The sequence below is a fragment of the Lissotriton vulgaris genome, chromosome 6 (genome assembly GCF_964263255.1).
Source record: "Lissotriton vulgaris chromosome 6, aLisVul1.2, whole genome shotgun sequence".
Lineage (NCBI taxonomy): Eukaryota > Metazoa > Chordata > Amphibia > Caudata > Salamandridae > Lissotriton > Lissotriton vulgaris.
In genome coordinates this window covers 659212250-659236232 of record NC_141694.1, presented here as the reverse complement: position 1 = coordinate 659236232, position 23983 = coordinate 659212250, and positions in this window count along the sequence as shown.

Here is a 23983-nt window from a genome sequence, read left to right as displayed (position 1 = left end):
GTAAAATTGGAGATGATAGATAGCATTGGAAATTGTGTATATTGGGAACTACATGCGATATGATGCATATTCTATTGGATTGTTCAAAGCTTTTAGAACCACAAAAAGAGATCTTATGTCCCATTTTTAAAAAATACGGAATACATAATAGATTTGCTGCAAGTGTCCTCCTAACAGAAATGATTAACTTAGATATTGCTTGTGCATTGGGGAGATTTATGCAAAAAGTTAAACAAAATCTGAATTGGGATTAGCTCAAGCCGTGGTGATCCATTTTATGAGTTATAAGTTATATACTGTTTTAAAGTTTTTATGTAACAATGAACTGTTTTTAGAATGTTTTATCTGTTTAAGGACAATGGCCCAAATAAACTTTGATCTTGAACTGAACATAGGAATTACCATTCTGAGTACCCCTACTCCTACAATAAGAAAACAAAATAGTCCCTGGTGCCTAGTAGGCTTTCTGCCCCCCTGGGTGCCAGATCAGGAGCTGTTGCTCCCATATGCCTTCGGGGGGCCAGAAAGACTGTTCCCATTTTTATGAGGGGATGGAGGCATTCACAAGAATATTCTGGGCAGACCCTACCCCTACACATAGAAAAAAAATTGTCTCTTGTGCCTAGTAGGCTTTCTGCCCCCGGGGGTACAGATGTGGGTCCATTGTCTTGCTTACCCCCGAGGGAGGCAGAGAGCCTTCAGTCCCCATTTATGTGGGCTGATGGAATGGCCAAGCCCATTGTGGGCTGTCCCTACCCCGCTTTTATTAAAACAAAAAAAATCCCTTTTGTCTAGTGGGCTGTCCCCCCTGTGGGTCAGATGGGGGGTAATACCCCCATCTGGCCCGAGGGGTCTGAAAGACTGTCCCATTTGTATTTGGGGAGTGGGGGAATTGGCATGCCCATTTTGGGCAGCCCCGACCCCTACCTCTCCTACCACGTAGGAAGCAGTTGCTCCCCTTGCACCCTGCCCGACTGCCACAGCGCTTTGCAGAGACTGAAATTGGTATTGTAGCGCTATACGCCTGCCTGCCATTGTTTTGCCTGCCACTGCTGCCGCTTTGTATACCTGCACTTTGTGTCTTTTAAAATTGCATTGTGTGCTTAACTCCCATTGTGTAAACGTGCACTTCGTCATGTTATAATTTATTGTCAGCTAGCGCTCAGCTTGTATTGTTGATTGGCTTTACTATTCGCTATTTATATTCAGCATTGTGCCGGTGCCACTGCCCTCAGCGTCTCTCCTCCCTGCGCCCCAACCTCGCCCAGGCTGAGTTTCGCCACCATTTTGTTTGTTGTGCCTAACCAGCACCTACAGCCCACCTCCTGCCTCCCAGCTGCCCCTCCCCCCCACGGACTCAGAAGGCTTGCCTTGCCTGCTGTTCCTCTGTGACCTTTCCTACCACGTAGGAAGCGGTCGCTCCCCTTGCACCCTGCCCGACTGCCACAGCGCTTTGCAGAGACTGAAATTGGTATCGTAGCGCTATACACCTGCCTGCCATTGTTTTGCCTGCCACTGCTGCCGCTTTGTATACCTGCACTTTGTGTCTTTTAAAATTGCATTGTGTGTTTAACTCCCATTGTGTAAACGTGCACTTCGCCATTTTATCATTTATTGTCAGCTAATGCTCAGCTTGTATTGTTGATTGGCTTTACTATTCACTATTTATATTCAGCGTTGTGCCGGTGCCTCTGCCCTCAGCGTCTCTCCTCCCTGCGCCCCAACCTCGCCCAGGCTGAGTTTCGATCCCTCCACCATTTTGTTTGTTGTGCCTAACCAGCACCTACAGCCCACCTCCCGCCTCCCAGCTGCCCCTCCCCCCCACGGACTCAGAAGGCTTGCCTTGCCTGCTGTTCCTCTGTGACCTCTCCTACCACGTAGGAAGCGGTCGCTCCCCTTGCACCCTGCCCGACTGCCACAGCGCTTTGCAGAGTCTGAAATTGGTATTGTAGCGCTATACGCCTGCCTGCCATTGTTTTGCCTGCCACTGCTGCCGCTTTGTATACCTGCACAGAACATCGTTTCAATTGTATAAAAAGCTCATCATTTCAGCCGAGAAGGATTACTATGAAACACGCATGAACAACGCCACAAATATCCAGAAAGAGACCTTTCAAATACTGAAAGAGCTAAGTAAGAAGGAGGAAAAGGCAGACATATTAATCAACTGTGACACTTTTCAGGGATATTTCCTTGAAAAAGTAGCGACCATACTGTCAGATATCAAGAAGGACAACCCGGCTATACACACCTTGCCACTGCCCCCCTTACACTCCTCAACCCCTATCGTCACTAGATTTCCTGAAATTGATGCTACCTCCCTTAGACATCTAGTAGCATCCACCAAGTCAGGTTCCCCTGCTGACCCCTGCCCGCCCGATATCTTCCGACTAGCAATCCCGACCCTAGAGGACCAGATTTTAGACCTCTTAAACATCTCATTAGCTACTGGATCACTACCAACCACCTTCAAAGAGGCACGCGTCAGACCGTTGATAAAAAAAACCTAGGGCAGATCCAACTAGCCTGAAGAATTACAGGCCAATTTCCCAGTTGCCATTTTTATCAAAAGTACTAGAACAACATGTACTAAAATCCCTGTCACCCCTCCTGGAATCCCACCATCTTCTCCAGGAGCGGCAAGCTGGTTTTCGTGCCCACCATAGCACGGAACTAGTAATGCTGTCAGTATTGGATGAGCTCAGATGCATGGCTGACAGTAAAAAGCCAAGCGCCCTGATATTATTAGATCTGTCAGCGGCGTTTGATACTGTCAGCCATGCACTGCTCCTGGACAGACTAGCCAAGTCCGGGATAAGAGAACAAGCTCTCCAATGGCTGACAGCCTTCTTATCAGGGAGGACGCAGAGGATCCAGGTAGCAGATCAGGTCTCCGAAGTGGGTGCCTTAGTTTGTGGAGTCCCGCAAAGGTCCGCGCTCTCCCCACTTTTATTCAATTTATACTTACAACCATTGATAGAATCCCTGGCAAACATGGGCTGTAAAGTTTTTAATTATGCTGATGATACTCAGCTATTGCTGAGTATCGACAATACAACATCGGCTCAGTCCATGGCCCAAGACATACTACGGTTCACAGTAAACTGGATGTCGTCCAACCTATTGAAAATCAATCCAGATAAAACGGAGGTCCTTGTAGTTTCAACCTTTACTTCCCCCTGGAATGATTTGTTCTGGCCACAAGAACTTGGACCTAGCCCAAAACCGTGCCCTAGTGTAAAGAGCCTTGGGATGAAAATTGATCAGGAACTATCGATGACCAACCAAGTGTCCGCTGTGGTTGGCTCATGTACTAACCTGATTAGGCAACTACGTAAGCTCGTCCCCTTACTCTCAAGGAATATGCTTCGAACCATTGTTTCAGCCACGATTGTGTCCAGAATTGACTACGGCAATGCATTATACCTAGGCCTCCCAAAAAACTCCATCAATCGTCTACAGGTCATCCTGAATGACGCAGCTCGTCTGATATTTGGAGTACCTAGGCGGACCCACGCCTCTCCCTTGCTTTATAGGCTGCACTGGCTCCCTATGAAACAAAGAGTCGAATTTAAGAGCATGTGCATTTGCCATAAAGCAATCCATGGTCAGGCGCCAGCCTATATAAAAGATAGGCTCAAAATTTACGAACCTAAGCGCGCCCTGAGATCCTCCGATTCCCTCCTGCTATCCTGCCCACGTTTCAAACTGGCAACTAAAGGAGGCAGAGCTTTTTCAATCCAAGCCCCCACTATCTGGAACAAGCTACCGGAGGCGCTTCGTAGAGAATCCAACCTTCTCCGTTTTAGGAAAACCTTGAAAACTTTACTTTTCAAAGACGCGTGTACATCCCCGTAGTTAAGTTAACATCTTTATCTTCACTTTGTCTCTTGTTGCTGTACTTTGTCAGAAGCGCTTTGAGACCTGTCGGTGAGTTGGCGCGATACAAAACCCAGTTACAAATTACAAATTACTTTGTGTCTTTTAAAATTGCATTGTGTGTTTAACTTCCATTGTGTAAACGTGCACTTCGTCATTTTATAATTTATTGTCAGCTAGCGCTCAGCTTGTATTGTTGATTGGCTTTACTATTCGCTATTTATATTCAGCGTTGTGCCGGTGCCATTGCCCTCAGCGTCTCTCCTCCCTGCGCCCCAACCTCGCCCAGGGTGAGTTTCGATCCCCCCACCATTTTGTTTCTTGTGCCTAACAAGCACCTACAGCCCACCTCCCGCCTCCCAGATGCCCTCCCCCGCTCCGCCCCCTCCACTATCCATATAAGACAGATGTCCCAACGCGCAGTGTCCACGCGCTACGGCCGCGCTGAAGGTGCGCCAAAGGTAAGCCCGTCTACGACCGTCCGCGCCTGGCCCGCGCCCAGCGCCAGACCCCCTGGCCCCCGCATCATCCACCCCTCCCGCATTACATACGACGCCTCCACCCTCTTAGCACTTAACCCCGGCCGACTCCCCAACTGCGCCCAAGCCGCACCGGGACACACCCATGGACCCTTCACCTGCCACTCCTGCAAATTCGACTGCATCAAGACCCACACCAAATCCACAAACACCAAACAGAGATCCGACAACAACCACCTTAAATGCATCCTTCTCAACACCCGCTCAGTTCACAAACACGCCATCGACCTTTGGAATCTACTCGACACCATTTCTCCGGACATCGCCTTCCTAACAGAAACCTGGATGAATGCCTCATCAGCTCCCGGCTTCGCCATAGCCATCCCGGACGGCTACAAGATCATCCGTAAGGATCGCACCAACCAAACAGGAGGAGGCATCGCCATCGTCCATAAGAACACCATCCGCGTCACGACCTGCTCGGACGTCAACCTCGCTATCGCCGAACACCTTCACTTCCAGATCCACACCGACCCCAAGACCACACTCCGAGGCACCCTCCTCTACAGACCACCAGGACCCCGTACACAATTCAGTGAAGACATCACTGACTTCATCACCCCACACGCCCTCCCCTCAGAAGAATACATTCTACTGGGAGACCTCAATTTCCATCTGGAAAAGAGCAACGACAGTAACACTACCACCCTTCTGGACAATCTCGCCAATCTCGGACTCAAACAACTTGTTAACACCCCCACACACTACGCAGGACACACACTCGACCCTATCTTCACCTCCAGCAAACATATCTCCTTCACTCACACCACAGCCCTCCACTGGACGGACCACAGTTGCATCCACTTCATTTACAATAAGACCACGACCCACAACCACCCTCAACCAACTCTGCGAAGAAATTGGAACAATATCACCATCGACCAGATCTCCACATCGCTTCTTCAAAAACCCCCTGCCTATTCAACAAACCCTAACCAAGCCGCCATCAACCTCACACAATGGTTAACCCAAACCGCCGACAAACTAGCACCCTTGAAAAAACATCAAATTAAGCAAGGAAGCAAGAACGCCCCCTGGTTCAACGATGACCTTAAGAAATCCAAGAAGATCTGTCGCTCCCTTGAGAAAACTTGGAAAAAATACCTAAACACTATCACCCAAGCCGCCTTCAAAAACGCCACCCGCAAACACCACCAACTAATCCGGACAGCCAAGAAATCAGCACTCAAAGACCGACTAGACAACAATGCCCACAACAGCAAAGAACTTTTCAACATCATCAAAGAATTCAACAACCCCACAGCCAGCTCCAATGACATCACCCCCTCTCAAGTCCTCTGCGACTCCCTCGCCTCATTCTTCCATGACAAAATCGCCGGCATTCATTACAGCTTTGACAACCAACCCGTAAACCAGTCCACCCCACTCACCTCTGAACCGGCATCGCCTCCGAATAATCTTTTCGACTGGAACCCAATCACCACAGAAGACACCATTCGCCTGATGAACTCCATCCACTCAGGATCCCCTACAGACCCATGCCCCCATCACATCTTCAACAAAGCAGACTCCATTATCGCACCCCATCTCCGAGACGTCATCAACTGCTCCCTCAGCTCCGCCACATTCCCAGAAAGCTGGAAACACACCAAACTCAGCGCTCTTCTGAAGAAACCCACAGCTGACCCCACCGAACTCAAAAACTACCGCCCCATCTCGCTCCTCCCATTCCCTGCCAAAGTCATTGAGAAAGCCGTCAACAATCAACTCGCCGCCTTCCTCGAATCCAACAAATCACTCGACTTCTCTCAGTCCGGCTTCAGAGCCAAACACAGCACCGAGACCGCCCTCACCGCAGCAACAGACGACATTCCAACACTACTGGACAACGGAGACACAGTCGCCCTCATCCTCCTTGACCTTTCTGCAGCCTTCGACACAGTCTGTCATAGCACCCTTATACAACGCCTCAGCAACATCGGAATTCAAGGAAAAGCACTGGGCTGGATCATCTTGTTCCTCGCTGGAAGAACTCAGAGAGTCCGCCTCCCCCCTTTTTAAATCAGAGGCCACCGAAGTCATCTGCGGCGTTCTGCAAGGATCATCACTCAGCCCCACCCTCTTCAACGTCTACATGAGCCCCCTCGCAACCATCGTACGTCAACACAACCTCAACATCATCTCCTACGCTGATGACACTCAGCTGATCCTCTCACTCACCAAAGACCCAATCACTGCCAAAACCAACCTACATGAAGGAATGAAAGAAGTAGCCGAGTGGATGAAGCACAGCCGTCTGAAACTGAACTCGGACAAAACGGAAGTCCTCATCTTAGGTGCATCCCCTTCCGCCTGGGACGACTCTTGGTGGCCACAGGCCCTAGGAAAAGCTCCCATACCGACGGACCACGCACGGAACCTGGGCATCATCCTAGACTCCTCACTCTCGATGACCAGACAAGTCAACGCAGTCTCATAATCATGCTTCAACATCCTACGCATGCTCAAAAAACATTTCGCTGGATCCCCCCCGAAACAAGAAAAACGGTCACCCACGCACTGGTTACAAGCCGTCTGGACTACGGAAACACCCTGTACGCCGGCACCACCGCAAAACTGCAGAAGAAACTCCAACGCATCCAAAATGCTTCAGCCAGACTCATACTAGACATCCCTCGCAAAGACCACATTTCCGGTCACCTGAAAGACCTGCACTGGCTCCCCGTTAACAAAAGGATAACGTTCCGTCTCCTCACCCACGCACACAAAGCCCTCTACGAACTTGGACCTGATTGTCTCAACACGCGCCTTTCCTTTTACACCCCCACCCGCCAGCTGCGTTCGTCCAACCAAGCCCTTGCCGCTGTTCCGCGCATCCACAAAGCCACCATGGGGGGAAGATCCTTCTCCTACTTAGCGGCCAAAACCTGGAATTCCCTTCCCATCCATCTCCGCCTTACTCAAAACCACCTAGCCTTCAGAAAACAGCTTAAAACCTGGATATTCGATAATGTAAACCCTCCCCCCCCTTCTTCAAGCGCCTTGAGACCCTCTGGGTATGTAGTGCGCTACATAAATTCTAACTTGACTTGACTTGACATATCCAAACAAAATAATCCCTGGTGCCTAGTGAGCTTATGCCCTTCCGGGGGGCATATTGGGGGCTAGTGCCCCATCTACCCCCAGGAGGGGCAGAACATTGTTTGTAATTTAATTTGGCAGGGGGTATGGTCTGCCCAGTGACTGTAGCCTCACCCCTCTTTTATAGAAAACAAAACATCCCTGGTGTCTAGTGGGCTTTCATAACCCCCATATGCTCCTGGGGGGGCAGAAAAACTGTTTCCAATTACATTTGGGTGGGGGCATGGTCTTGGCCATTGTGTGCAGCCGAAAAAACAAACAAGAGTTACCTGGTCCAAATAATTGCCTGTGTATTGTGTCGCGCCAAAAGACCGCTAGACCAACATGTCAACACAATGATAATGCTGGGTTGGAAAAAATTCCCATCAGCTCACCCTTTATGGTGGAGTATCGTCATGTGGGATACATGTCATAAACCCAGATCTCTCCCAGCGCACCTGATAATGATGCGGAGATGGATTTTGAAAAATACTTTTCCAAACCACAGTATTTCAAAGGAAGGACTGATGGAGTGCAGTGCTCGTGAAAAAGAAAGGTGAAATATACATAAAATTGGCTCCTGAGACAAAAAATATGTTTATTAAGTATTATCTCAGGGTCAAGGTTAAAAGTAGCGCCAAATAGTCTTAAAGAATGACTACATAATGGCGCAGTGCATAGAGGTCGAATCATCAACACAGCCAAAAGTGTAGCAGATGCTATCCTTGTAGAGATTCAGGTGTTGGAGGGTCAGATTAAGGCTACTTGCAGCACTTTGTTTAAAAAACGTATGGATGAAACCAACAAAGCCAACAAAGAATACAAAGACAACATACTAGCAAGTAAGATGGACAAATTCAAAAAGGATCTAGAACGCTTCTCCCTAGTCAAAGTCTACCCCTACACCAGTGACAACTATGAAGCTCCAGGATTTAATAGCAGAGGTAAACGGTACGGGTCTAACTATTCGACCTCAGGATCCGATTCAAGTGATTCAGAAACACAAAACCGTGCCGGGACTTCGGCTGGACTAGATGGTCAACAACAACGACCCTTTAGCCGGGGTGGCAGACAGAGAGGGGGAATGTATAACCAATACCCAGGGAATTTTCAAAATCCGGGACCGTGGTGGCATCCAGGTCCGTGGGGGTTTCAACCTCCACCACCGTATGCTCAGCAAATGAATCCATTCGGACAACCCCCCCAGTTTTTTCCTAACCAGTCTTTTTTAGGACGTGGTCGGGGACAAAACCGGGGAAGGAAAAGAGGACAACAAACGGTCCAATGGGATCCCGACATCTCAGTCCCCAACACACGGAGCAGGAAAGCAGCTCAGCAGAGCAACAACACAGAGACGATCGGGACCTAACTGTGAACCTTAGTTCCCGTAACCTTACACCTGTTGAACAGACAGTTCTGGGAAAGGGCCTAGGATTTGTCCCTACAAACAAAGGAGACCCCTTTTTGATCAGGACTGAACTTGAAAAAAATTTCCGTAAAGTACGCTTACATTTTTTCTTTAAGAACAAAACTGAACTTTCTGACAGCGGTAAAGATGAACCCACCAACACCGGGTTGCGACCTAAATCTACCTTTACCCCAATGAGCCATCAAATACCATCGCTTGTAACTACTTTTGAACAAGCAGTCAGACATGACATCGCACTAATGCAAGACACGGAGGTTCGAACATTCCAAAACTTCTCCAAACCAGAAAGACAGGCTCTCACCAGTCTCACTAAAGATCCGACCATCATAATAAAACCGGCAGATAAAGGGGGAGCGACAGTAGTTTTAGATATGGCCCAATATCGACAGGAATGTCTACGACAACTGGACAACCAACAATTCTACCGACGTCTATCTGAGGACCCTACGCCACGTCTACTTTCTGAGATTAAGAACTTGGTGGATGAGGGATTGAATGAAGGGTGGATCACATCTCAGGAAGCCAGATTTTTGGTAACAGAGAATCCTGTTATTCCTGGTTTCTACTGTCTACTAAAAATCCACAAGGCCACCAGACCACCACCTGGGCGTCCCATCATTTCTGGGATTGGCTCTCTTTTAGAGCCTCTCTCCACCTTCGTAGATGTCTTTCTTAGACCCCTCGTAAAGAAAATGCCAACATACTTGGAAGACACGGCTGATGTCCTCAGACTGTTACCCAGTGTAGAGTACAATGCTGAGACCGACTTACTAGTCAGCTTTGACGTCGAGTCTCTTTACACTTGCATACCCCAGCAAGACACCTTGGATACCATCAGACACCTCTTGTCGTTAGAAAAGTTGGATAGTATCACTCCTGTGAACTTCATCCTTGCATGTGCTGAAATAGCAATGAAAGAAAACTTTTTCAAATTCGAGGAACAATTTTTTCTCCAAATCTCCGGGACTTCGATGGGGAGCGTTTTTGCCCCAAGCCTCACCAACCTCTATGTCCATCAATTCGAACAAGACTATATTCTCAACCATAGTAACCCATTCTTCCATCAAGTGGTACTATGGAAGAGATATATAGATGATATTTTGATGGTATGGCGAGGGACATAAAGAGAGATTGAGTCCTTTCATCAATGGCTGAATGAGCGTAATCAGTATCTCAACTTTACGTTGGAATACAGCCAGGACAGACTTTCCTTTCTAGATCTGTCCATTTTTCCAGAAGCAGGTGGTTTGCAAAGTGAACTATTTTCTAAACATATGGCAAGAAATTCCCTACTGCTTTTCAATAGCCACCACCCACGCTCCTTAAAAGAGAACCTTCCAGTAGGACAATTCCTCAGAGTGAGGAGGAATTGTTCATCTCAGACACTATTCAACAAACATGCTACTACCCTCTCTACCCAACTGCAGGAGCGCAAGTATCCTTCACACCTTGTGAAAAGAGCGTGGAAACGAGCCTCGAACAACAACTGCGAGGCTCTGCTGGACAGACGTCCACCCAAACCACCTCTTGAAAGATTAACATTTGTCAGCACTTTTAATGCACAATCCAACTGACTCCAAAAATCAGTGCGTAAACACTGGGGTATTCTGAACACCACGGATGCTAATATCCCTCTACCCCTATTCTCATTCAAAAGAGCACCCAGCTTACGTGATACATTGGTCCACACAAGACCAAGGATACAGAACATTGAGAGACCGACAACACTGTGGGATCTACCTCCGGTTACTGGTCACCATCCATGCGGATCATGTAGTGTTTGTCCCCAGACCAGCAAAACCAACTCGATAGATCTAGGGACAGGGCGGACCTGGGTTCTCAGAAAACACACAAATTGTAACACAGAAAATGTTATTTACATGATCACTTGTCCGTGTTCCCTCAGATACATTGGATACACTACTCGTAAAATTAAATTAAGAATTGGGGAACATAAGAGCACCATCCGGTGTCACAAACAGGCGACAAAACTCACCAGTCATTTTCTGAATTGCAAACATACAGCAGATGAAATGAGATGGGTTGTTCTAGAACATCCTTATATTCCCTCTCATATAAGTGATGTATCAAAATTCCTTTTCAAAAAAGAACAGAAGTGGGTCTTCCAGCTCCAAACTGATTCTAAGGGGCTTAACGATGATATACCGTGGACGTCTTTATAACTGACATCTGCTTTCAATCGTTTATCAGGATACTGTACTGTACACATTTTTTTGCCTCAAATCATATTTGATCGTCTTTTTGGGGCATTGAATAATATATCTGAATTCCCATAACACAGTGTCACAACTCAAGTAGTAACTATTTTACTATACAGGTATATTAGTGTATTACATCCTGAGTCCACCTATGTCCACCTTATACATGAGCTCTCACTCTAACCCCTCCGATTTGTGAAGGGCATAATGAGGGTATAATACAACATGCAATACACGAGACCACTCGATGTCTTAGAACCACAAGCTCAGCTTTGTTCTATTTAATGACCTGATCTGTCCAAATCCCCATATATTTCAACATTAAATTTGGGAAGAAAAATGTAGCGCACAACCCATTTATTTTTAACACATTCATTTAAATCCCCATTTATTTCCACACTAATTTTGGGAATAAACTGCTGCGCGCTATTCATTTCTCATACCAAGCGCCGCCAGAGGAGCCAGCACGCATGCGCGACTCCCTCGCTCTCTCTAAACACACTAGCGCCGCTAGAATAGCCAGCGCGCATGCGCAAGCCCTGCTATTCCTTCGCGCATGCGCACCGCGCAGGGCTTCGCTGCTTCATGCATGTGCCGGCGTTAAACAATAACAAACCTTACGCTAGCACGGGCGCGTAGATGCATAAACACAGCCCCTTTCACCACTGATTGCTGGCGCATGCGCAATAGCCTCGCGCTATTTTCCACTCCTCCGGCCAGCTGAAATCAATTACCCTATGAACTCGGGTATATAAGGAGCAGGCAGGCGCATTTCTAACTACCTCCACTCCTGCTCGGACGCTGGCCCTCGAGGTACCGACGGACAGGTAGGGCTCCTTGACCATTTATCACCTTACAAGAAGGGAGTTGTGCCTTTTTCTAGTGCTTCTAATATTTGGATACTTGGCTTTCATGCAACAACTTATCAGAGCCCAACCAACTTGTCACAGAGCCATTAGGCTCTTGGTTAACATTTCCTCTATTAGACCTAGAGGATGTCTTTCTAAATTGGAGTTTTTTTAGTTCTAATTTCAAAAATTGGATTTTACATTATAATCATTGCCATCTCTATGCTTAGTCATCACCATGCTTTCCTTTGGGGTTGAGTCTCCTTTTTAATCAACTGGTATTAGTTAGTAAATAATTTTGGATAAGTTGAGTATGATTACTGTGTACCTTGAAAAGCTTTTGAGGTCCTTTTATACTTTTCCATCTCTGACAGTGTGGGCCTCCTTCTTCCCGAGTAGGTGCCGGGTGAGGTGAGGTGTTCTCCCACAGAACGCTGGGTGAGTGATAACTTACAGCTAAATGTTTAAATCCTAAAATTTAAGGGACTAAAATCAGGAGAACTGTATAGCTTCTGAAGGGCGTAGAGAATCTCTCTGTCACCTTGCCAGTTTTTGTTTGTGTTGTGTTTTAATCACCAATATACCACATGCGTCTCTCACACTTTGTTGCTCTCTTTCACTCTAGGAGAATCACAAATAGTTGGATAAATACCTGAGAACATTTGGGCTCAAAGTTCTGGTAGGATTAATCCATATTGTTTACACATTGAGTTTTCACATAATGCAGATGCCTAACATCAACAGGTCCTGAAGAAAGCGTGGACTCTTGGTCCATATAAGCTGAAACATGTCGACCTCTATGCACTGCGCCATTATGTAGTCATTCTTTAAGACTATTTGGCGCTACTTTTAACCTTGACCCTGAGATAATACTTAATAAACATATTTTTTGTCTCAGGAGCCAATTTTATGTATATTTCACCTTTCTTTTTCACGAGCACTGCACTCCATCAGTCCTTCCTTTGAAATACTGTGGTTTGGAAAAGTATTTTTCAAAATCCATCTCCGCATCATTATCAGGTGCGCTGGGAGAGATCTGGGTTTATGACATGTATCCCACATGACGATACTCCACCATAAAGGGTGAGCTGATGGGAATTTTTTCCAACCCAGCATTATCATTGTGATGACATGTTGGTCTAGCGGTCTTTTGGCGCGACACAGCACACAGGCAATTATTTGGACCAGGTAACTCTTGTTTGTTTTTTCGATTGGTATAGGGGTTTGAGCTACTGTGGTCGTTAAAAATCCCCCTGTGACCCCCCCCACTTGCTTCTTTGTAGCATTGTGTGCAGCCCCCATCCCTCAATTATAAAAAAAATAATCCCTGGGTCTAGTGGGCTTGCTGCCCCATGGGGCAGATTGGGGTAATATCCCCCATGTGCCTCCCTGGGGGGGGGGGGTGGGGGCAGACAAACTGTCCAGTTTGTTTGAGAGGGAGGGGACATGGGCATGCCCATTTTGATCAGCCCCACCCCTAAATATTTGTTAAATAAAACCCCTTGTGGCTAATGTGCTTTTTGCCCCTCCCCAGGGGGGCGAAAGCTTTGGAAGGGAGCAAAGGCCCTTGCCCAAGGGGCTGCTCCCCCTCCCTGGTGTTTAGTGCTGAAACTCTGCTTCGGGATCGCAGACCTGTGGCTATCCCCAAGCAGGGATCCACAAGGGAGTGGTAACATTGAAAAGGGGAGATTCTCCCCTCTCACGTCTGCCTACATGCTTGGGGGCTGACTGAGGTAGCCCAGGGAGGACGTAAGCAGGGAAAGTGAAACAAACTAACTTTTAGTGAAATGATGTCAGCGCTCCGTGCAGGCTGATCGTCATTTCACTGAAAAAATTAGAACAGCCTCAGGAGCTTCCCCAGCTCCCGAGGCTGTTCTGGAACAAAGGCAATCCCTCTGGTGCCTGCATCAGAGATGTTTCTAGTGCCATGTGCTCGGACGTGCTGGAGTCACCTGACACACACGAGCACTGTTGCGTTGGACAGCTCCTGCATGTCCGACACATGGAACGGGTTAAAATCTCCCGCTTACATCTACTCTCTTATACTCCTGCATTCCATGCATTTTCGTGATTGCTCCCTTAAGCCGTTTCAAGAATATAAATGTTTTAAAGAAAAGCCTCTTTTCACTTTCCTGCAATTACATTTTTTTTTTCATATTGTGGAACATAAAATCCGCCACCTAAATGCTAAAGCCTGGACAGGGTGAGAAGAAAAGAGTTTCGATTTGATTATACGTCATGTGAAAGCGCGGTAACAAGAACTGTCAGGAGGTCTAATAATTGCAGCACCTTGGATGAAACTATGGAATCATGTGAAACAACACCTACACTGGAGATACCCCCACAACAATATTCTTACATAGCTGTTACCTGTATTCAAGAAGAGGTGTGTAAGAGAGCATATTATGGCAAACTGGACTTTGAAGATAATGATGCAGGCCTGGGGTACAATAGTAAAGAAATGAGAATCAGTTGCGCACACCCGTGACAAAGCGTGAATAAGCAAATGTAAGAATACAAGCTAAGAGGATTGGAAATGTATGAGAATTCCTATACACTCTGTTTGGAGAATGAGAGATAGAACGTAGGATCAGACAAGAGGGTTGTGTTACCAGTACATAAAATAGGAAGAGTGGGTGAATAAGAGTGTCTAGGCATGTGGAAGGGCAAGTGAGACAAGTTTTAAATAAATATTGGAGACTCTATCTAGCATGAGTAAGATGATGTGTCATGACAGAAAGGCAGTATGCAGACTCGGGAGAGAGATCTAATACAATAGGATCGATCTTTGCCATGTTATTAATATGCAAGTCATAGTAGACTGAAATCATTTGTGGATAGAAACCTTAGTCTAATAAACTGGTCTTATAGTTGGTCCACTTATGAAGACTGGAAAACCTACGACCACATCTGCTCTGGTCCTGATGATCTCAGACAACAGCCAAAAATATCCAAGGAAATAAGAAACCTTGGAGCTTCCATGGATTCCCAGCTATCCATGAATGCCAAGATGTCAAGATCAAGATTTCATGCCATGAAAACACAGTGACGCATAGGATTACCTCAGAAGGCCCAAGCTACAATCTCCCTTGTTCTATCAAAACTGGATTGCGCTAATGGTCTATATAATGGCTCACCGTTATCAACCATGAGAAGATCACACAGAATTCAGAACTCTGCTGCCAGACAACCACTACATATAAATCCAGAAGCTCATATCTCCCCTATCTTAAGAGCCCTCCACTGTTTACAGTTGCCAGAAGATCCTCATTCAAGGCGCTTTGTATCATCCACAATATTATACATGGGAAAGTACCTCTTCAATTTCACACCCAGAACAACTCCCACACAGTCTGCATACTGTTCTTGCCTTAGCCCAATGAATAATGCTACCTTTGGACTAAGCCACTCTTTTGGACCTTGGATTCTTCCAGCAGGGCAAGATAGCAGGATATAGTCGTACAGTGCTACAAGAGGCTGGATACCTTCTCAGTGATGTCCCACTGAATTGTATTTGCTGCTAGGGAACAGCTGAGAGCAGAGCAGCCTAAATCTCTGGCCCAACGGGAATTCATATTCTTAGGATGGATCTGTCAGGTTGCTACGGGTCCTCCTTACATCTTTAAATCCACAACATTTCTAAGCTCCAGGTTTCAGGAAAAGGTAGAAGGAGTACACATCAGCTAAGGGTCCAGGATCTTGGAGACAGCATTTTGGGGTCAAGACTTACTCTAGAAAAGACCAGGGGGATCTACTACAACTGTGGTGCCTGACAGTATAACAATTTCAGGCTAAAGGGTGTTTAGACATAGATACCTCTTCCACAAATCCTGGAAAAGATGACAAAAATACTTACTGTGAACTAAAGTGCAGACAGGCCAACTAAAATGGGAACTGTATCTAATATGGAACCTGTCCTGCATGTTTTTAAGAAACTAAAACGTTCTACTAAAACTAAAATAAAGAAGCCTAAAAGCAAGTGATTAAATAACAGAAAAGAATTATGAAGTAGAAGGATCATACTGTTTAAGACATCCCTGGAATAAGCTCTAAACTAAACAATCACTGAATATGTGTGCGACCTGACATACTTTACATGATATTTCCCCAAACATTTTGCCTTTTCCTCCTGTTTTTACTAGACTCTTTTTTGCTGGCATTAAAGACTTGATGCACTCTACCACTGCTACTAGTGCTAAAATGCTTCCTCTCTAAAACATGGTAAAATTGGTCTAAACAAAATTGGCACACCTAATTTTCTGGAAAGTCCCTAGCAAATGGTACTACATGTACCTGGGACCTGTAAATAAAATATTACTATTGGGTCTGCGGCACTCAATGTGTCACCCATGAAAGTAGCCCTGTAAAACTAGTCCAAGGCCTTTGATCTTTGCACTGGCAGCCAGCTTTAAACTCTCTTTTCGACCTGGCAAAATGACATTTCTGGCAGGCCCAAACCAGGGTGCATGGTCTCTAAACAGTAGGATATGTAGGTTAAGGGTTTATATATCCTGGCAGTGAAAAACACCTATATAATAGATACTAGCAGCCTGTCCCGACCTTGTCCGGTCGCAATCAGGCTTCCTCGCCCGCCCGACATTGTCCAGCAGCCCGGGAACCCGCCCGCCCCGACATTGTCCAGCAGCCCGGGCCCCCTTCCGCCCTGTCCCCCGCCTGCCCCGACCCCCGCCTGCCCCGACATTGTCCGTGGGTCCCCCGGAGCCTTACCTCAGCCGCCGCTCCTCCCCCGCGCTCCTCAGTTCACCGCTCCGCCGCTCCTTGACGATCCTCACCGCTACTCACCTGCGCCATGTCCGCCGCTCCTCCTCGTGCTCCTGGATACTGCTCCTCCTCGCGCTCCTGACGTCAGCACACAGGTGGCGGCCGGCGCTACTTCGAAGGGACTACTTTTTTTTTAAGGTACATTTTTGAAATAACGCATATTTTTATAGTTTATATAGCCTATGTCCATCTGCACACCCTGACGATTACAACAACGTATCGGGTGTGTGGATTGCCGCTGTGGTTCCCGAGTTTACCCGCCTCAAAGGTTCAAAGTTCTTGCTTTATAATAGTAGTATAGATTTATAGAGTATTCCATCTAGGCGGGGAGGTGAATGCATGTGATGAGAGAGTGGTAATGTGTTGTGTTGGTATGATAGGTTATAAAGATCATATGGCATTGATTTGGGGACACATTAACTGTTTAGATATACATATGTATATATATATATATTACCTACTGGCGGTCGCCAGTAGGTATATATAGTTAGGATTTTTTCCCTATGGGATTTCTGAAAATTCTATGCCTAATAACTTTGGCGTTTGTGGACGGAATCGGTTGAAATTTTCAGGAAAATGGCACATTTTGTTTCTGAGCAGCTCCTGGAAATTTGGGGGGGGTTCGTCAAGGGGGGGCTGAGAAAAAAGGGGGGTCCCAAAACGCGTTTTTCCCATGTTAATTTCCATAGGGCGGTTGGACTCACTTTTAGCCCGAACGGCTGAATGGATTTACACGAAACTTGGCAAAATTGTAGGGACTGTTAGCCCGATGTGCCTTTGCTAGGTCTCAATATATGTGCTTCAGTGGATTTTGAGAAATTAACGTTTAAATCAAGATATATATCTGTAACAGCGCTCCGGGCAGCGATCTGGTTCGCGTACTTTTCGCGTAACGGAACTTTGCGCACGGAAAGCTGATTGGCTCTTCGGTGTCTGTCAACATTCTAAACAGTCCGGTGCAGCCGCCATCTTGTCTCTCGGTAGGATCGAGAGACAAGAGGAGGCCAAAAGAAAGGGGGAAATTTTCTATAAGGGGGCATAGTAGATCCTCCCTGACCCCCTAGGTTTTATGTGGAGGTTTTAAAAGGGCCCAGCAGGGTTCCAAAAAATTTTTTCTTTTATTTTTTTTGCGATGAGCGCCTAGTACGCGAACCGGAAAGCGTTCTAGGCAGCGTACTATAAGGATAATAGAATGATATACTTTTCAAAGACTAAATGTTAATTGTTTGTTGTTTTGTTTGTTGTTTTTTTTTTTGTTTTGTTTTCTTTATTTTTAACTTTTTTTTTTACTTTGATTGTTTTTCATAATTTATTAAACTTTCTAACATTTCAGTGTCTGAAATGTCATTATTTTCTTGAAATATTGTTTGCAATCTGTGAGGTTGTAAAATGTCCTCATTTGCAAGGAGGGCATCTACTGCTTGGACACATTGCAGCAGTTCATTATCCAAGCTTTGATCCATAAATTCCATGTCAATTTGTTCAATCAATGCCTGGCTGCTCTCTTGCAGGTCCATTTCAAAAGAAACTTCGTTTTCGCCTTCCATTTTGCCTGAAATTTGGATTAAAAAAATATATATTAGTAGAGATAGGGCCCTGTTGGGATTAATTTTAGATAGTCATTTTTTATCAGTGAATTTATCTTTTGGCAGTGTATAGTATCAGAGTGGAAATAGGACTATAAAAAAGTGTATGTGATTTAACCACGACAAGCCTAACTCCATTCATAACTATAACAGAGAAGTCTATCTAAATACATTCCTAGTACAGAGGGATAGTGTATATCTAGCAGAAAAAGTCTACTATATTAAGTTATAGTGCACAATATATTTCATTTTTAAAAATTATAACTTACCTTCACAAAGAAGTTGAAGTTTTTGGAAGCTATTGAAATGTGATGTACAACAAGAAGTAGTAGTCAAAATGGCTGTGTTTTCTTCTCTTCCTTTATATATTCAAGTATATAACCAATCAAATGTCAGGTAATAAAAGTAGAAAATGAAAGTAACATTTTCATTGGTTGTCAATTCCAACACTTCAGATGTGTTTTGTGAAGTAATTTACCTCACGGTACTTGGAGAGGTCTACAGGCTAAATGGCTAAATTAAATTTCAATCAAATTTGTGAGAATGAAAGGGATTTTTATGTAGTATGAGCTAATTTATATTTGGTGAGAGTGTCTCTAGTCGTTTTTCTGTAAATTACTTTCCCACCTTTTTTTGGACCGTTTTCCGGAAAGCGGTCCGGTCCGCAAACTAGGAGCGTAACGGGAGTCCACCATTTTGTGTTTCGGTCGAATCAAGGTATAAAATGGCGGGTAAATAATGTTCTGAATGGGTAGAAAGGGGCATGGTACAAGTATTTTGCCCCCCTACGTTTTCTGAGGGTGGCTGAGGAGGACTATATGTGCGAGGAAAAACTTTTTTTTTTAAATTTTGCGCGGTTAGCTTCCAGTTCGCGTACCGGATAGCGCTCTTTGAGCGTAGTTTGTTGAAAATTACAGAAAAAAGTTAGAAAAAAAATAATAAAAGTGTGTGATCAGATGAAGGGTAGCTCTGAGAAGAGCTTTTGGGTTTATGGTACATTTAGGTACTTATAAGTAGGTACCAATGCACAGTCTTAAATTCAGAATGAAAATTCTGTTGCCCTCATCTGAGAAGTGAACTCCATCTCCTCTGTAGATATCTTGCATGTAGTAACGCAAGTTATTGTTGTACAGAGAGCCCATTCCATGGTCTCTCATGAAAGCTGAAACAGATTTGTTTACATGCTTCCTCGCTTTCTCAATTTGTGGAGAAAATTGGTTGGACCACCTCCATTTCTGTCTTTGGCATATATTGGAATATACCAAAGCAGTTTGAGGAAAAAGTGCCATTAATTGCTCAAAGGTGTCCTTTAAAAGCATTTCCAGACCTACCCCTGTCAAAGTGCCCAAATCATTACCTCCACAGTGCACTATTAACAGGTCAGGTTTTGGCAAATGCATAAAGGTTTTCACCAATGGTATCAATTGGTGACATTTTAATCCTCTTTGGCCCAACCACTTAATTTCCACATCCTGTAAATTGAGGTTGTGTAAATTTCTGTTCTCAGCATACCTTTGAGCCCAGTGGATGTAACTATGTCCAACAATCCAGACCTTAAACATGGTGGGAGAAGGTTGTTCTGTAGTCAGATGAAGTGTGGTAATGAAAGGGCAGTTGAAACAGTAGGAGTTTGTAAAGAAAAAAAACTGTGGATTTCCAATGCTAATGAATCATTAGCAGTGATTGGTGCATTTCCATTTCTGAAAACAGAAAGTTAGGGTGCATGGATGTGTTCTTTGAAAGATGTAATTTGAATGGTCAAGGAAGAAACATTTAATGAAAGATTGCACTGGATACGCAGGTGCACTGAGAGTTCAGAGTTCAATTGAAACATTGTTGTGTGAATTTGCAAACATGAGAGGTCTTCCAGGAGGTCGTTGCTATGGAAAAAAGGCAGAGAGGGCAGAGGGGGGAAGGGTTTTGATTTGAAAAAAGTGAGGGAAGAGTTATGATTGGCTAATATGAGAGATATGTGAAATGAATATCTGTATTTCTGTGCTTTCAATAGCTGCAGCCTCTGGAGTGCATCGTTTTTCTTCTGCTGAAGACAATTTGGTGTATTTCTGAGACTGTTTTCAAAACTCAAAAAGTATTTGCTAAGGTGAGAAAAGATTTATTTATTTTAGATAGAGAATAGTATGAATTAAGGAGAAAATGATGAAGAAAGCTGTGTTTTAAAACTGTGGCTTTGTCTGTAGTGATATAGAAATAGATTTTGTTACTTTGAGAAATTGTAATTGCATATTCGGTGTAGCATTCTGGCATGCAGTAACACAAGTTATTGTGGTACATGGAGCCCATTCCATGGTTTGTTATGTAAGCTGAAACAGATATGTTGTTTTTAAAAACGATTTTAGAAATCAATTACATTTCTGGATATGTACTGCTAGAGCTTCATAGGTTGTTTTGGGCCATATTTATAAGGCATTTGAGTGTCTATTATGCTATTTTACGTTCTTCATGGTGCAAATTTCTTGTAAATACGCTCCCACTTGTGCTTTGCAAATTTAGATTTTGATTATGGGAGTTACATAGCCATGTTAATAATGTCCAAACAATGGTGGTAGGGCATTCAAGAAAACGCTTTCCTGTGTCTCTAGGACATTTTCAGTCCTTTCCTCTTGAAAACAGGTATACAATTGATTTATATGTTGTGTTTAAAAACGATTTTTTGAAATCAATTACATTTCTGGATATGTACTGCTAGAGCTTCATAGATTGTTTTGGGTCATATTTATAATGCAAGGCGCACTACGAAATTCGTTTTATTAATTAAATTGTTTACTTACCTGCAATTATCCATATGCCGGTTTTTAGCAACCTCCACCCTGCCCCTCCCCCTCCCCGCCCTCCTGCCCCACCGTAACTCCCTCCACGAGCCGTCGCTGCATTTGAGTGTCTTTGATGTTATGTTTTCCTTTTAAAATGGATAGTGTTCCTCATGGGGCCCTGAGCAGTTCTTAGCCATGTTATTTAATGGGAAGTGGATAACATGGCTAAGAGCATTTGCTGGAAAATGCATGAATATCGCTGACTGTTCAGCGATATTCATGCATTGCGGCCGTTTTTTTTTTGCATTTGCGAGCAGTTCTTAGCCATGTTATCCAATGGAAGGTGGATAACATGGCTAAGAGCATTTGCTGGATAATGCATGAATATCGCTGACTTTTCAGCGATATTGATGCATTGCGGCCGTTTTTTATCGCATTTGCGAGCAGTTCTTAGCCATGTTATCCAATGGGAGGTGGATAACATGGCTAAGAGCATTTGCTGATATTCATGCATTGCGGCCGTTTTTTTTTTTGCATTTGCGAGCAGTTCTTAGCCATGTTATCCAATGGAAGGTGGATTACATGGCTAAGAGCATTTGCTCGATAATAGGTTGTTTGGGGTCATACATCTTTTTTAGGGAGAGATTTATGACTGTTGTATGCCTGTTTTGTACCACTGTGTGTCATTTATGTGATGCAGTGCTGGTGCAAAAGATTTGCTATGTTAAATAATAAGTAGGGCATTAAGTTTTTGATGACTGTTATTCATTTACTGTTTGGTAATAGTGGTTAATAACATTTTTTATTATATTTTTCCACAGATTCAACTGCAGATTCTTTCATAGTTTGGAAAATGCCTACAAAAAATAGAATTAGAAAGGCTAGAAAACGTCAAAGACAGCAGGATGATGTTTTATTGCAGCAGTCCTCTTCCCCAAATACTTGTCAAAACACCAAGAAAGCTCCGGGTAAGAGCACGAAATCATTCTTAAGAAATATTTGTAGTAAAAAAAGTATTTCTCCAAAAAATGTTTCAGTCCACAAAAAGAAAAGCAATTTAAATGGAAAGGAGAGACCCATCAAAAATGTTACTGGTAGAGGAAGAGATAACTCTGTGCATGATAGTAGAAGGAAACAACAGTTTAGGGACATTCGACATCGAATGTTCCGTAACAGGATAATAGTTAATTTATTGAAAAATATTTAAAAAAAAGGCCAACAGAAAGCGGCATTTTATAAGAAGAAGAAAAATGTAGAGAAAATTATTGATCATGCTTTTGAAATTAAGCGAAAGTTGTTTATTTTGGTAATCAATAGAATTAGGAAACTAAGCAAGGTAATTTCTGATTTCAAAACAAAAAGTAGATGGAAGAGAGTAGTAAATCGTACTAACTTTTGTGAAGTTTTTTCCGGAGAATGGATGCATAGTTCAAGTTGTGAGGCATTTTTTAATGAGGAGAGTTATTTTCAGGATAATGATTTGGTGTTTGCAGTTGACACCAGTGGTCGAGCTTATGAAGTGAAGGATGGTTGTCCAGTTGAAAAAGAACAACTTGTGACAACAGAGACAGAAGAGGCGCTAAGTGATGAGGTTTTAGGAAGACGTCCTAAGGGTCCTGTGTACATTTGGAAGTGTAGTTCTATTTGCAGTGTGCGACAGGTTTCCATCAATTTGCTTTGTGATTTTATACGGACATTTAATAAGAAAAGTTTGAAGCAGAAAATGAAGTTGTTGCAAGATTTAGATCCTTGCAGAGTGAGACAAATGACAGGTTTGCGTGGTCATTCACTGGCTTGTCTTTCCAGGAGAGTATGCCAGAGTGTTTTTCATCATTTCAGGATGCTAGCAGTGCATCATAATAAAGTGAGAAAATTAGTGAGAATGTTGTATTATGCTAAGAGTCCAGCAATTATGCTTAAACAATTATGTGCTGCTCTTTTGCATGGGTCTGAAATAGATGTGAAGAATATTTGTGAAGAAATTGAGTTTTGTTACTTTGGTAGTAGAGATGAGAATGTTCAAATTGACCCAGAAGTAGAGGGTTATGTTGAAGACAATGTACAGGTTTCCAGTACAGATAATTTTCAGAAGGAAATTGCCACTTTTCAGATGAAATCAAGTGAGAGGCCTAATTTCACTTGTGTATGTTGTCGACGCACTTATTATAAGAATCAGACTAAGTTAGTGGATTTATATGCAAAAACTGAAAGGGAAAATAATAGTGAATGGAAGGATTTTGCCACATACTTGATGGTAGAAAATTGTTTTGATTTGGGAGTGGACCAACGTGTGTGTACTTATTGTTGTAATAAATTAAATCAAAACCAGATGCCTGCTAGGGCAGTTCATAATAATCTGGAATTGGTTGAGATTCCTTCAGAATTGAAGGATTTAAATACTTATGAATCTATTTTGATTCAAAGTATCCATCCCTTTCAGGCTATTGTAAGAATGGAGCCAAAGACAGGGAAGTTGCCTCCAGCAGATTTACAGAGAGGATTAAAGGGAAGAGTTGTTTATTTGCCTCTAGATTTGAACAAAAACATTAACACAATTGGAGTTGAGAAAGTGGAAGAGGAACCTCTGGTTATCTTGGTTAATGGGGTTCCGACAAAGAATAAGAAAATATGGCAAGATTTAGTGGATGTTAGGAAAGTGAAAAATGCAACTTTGTATTTGAAGAAAAATAATAAGTACTATAAGAATGTATATGTTGCAGAAGAGGAAGTAAGTGATGAAGAGGATAGCGTTTTGTGTGCTGGCCAAATTGAGAAAGTAGAGGTGTCTAATAGTGAAGAAATATATGAACATTATAGTGTTCATCCTTTGCATTCCAAGGAAGTCATGG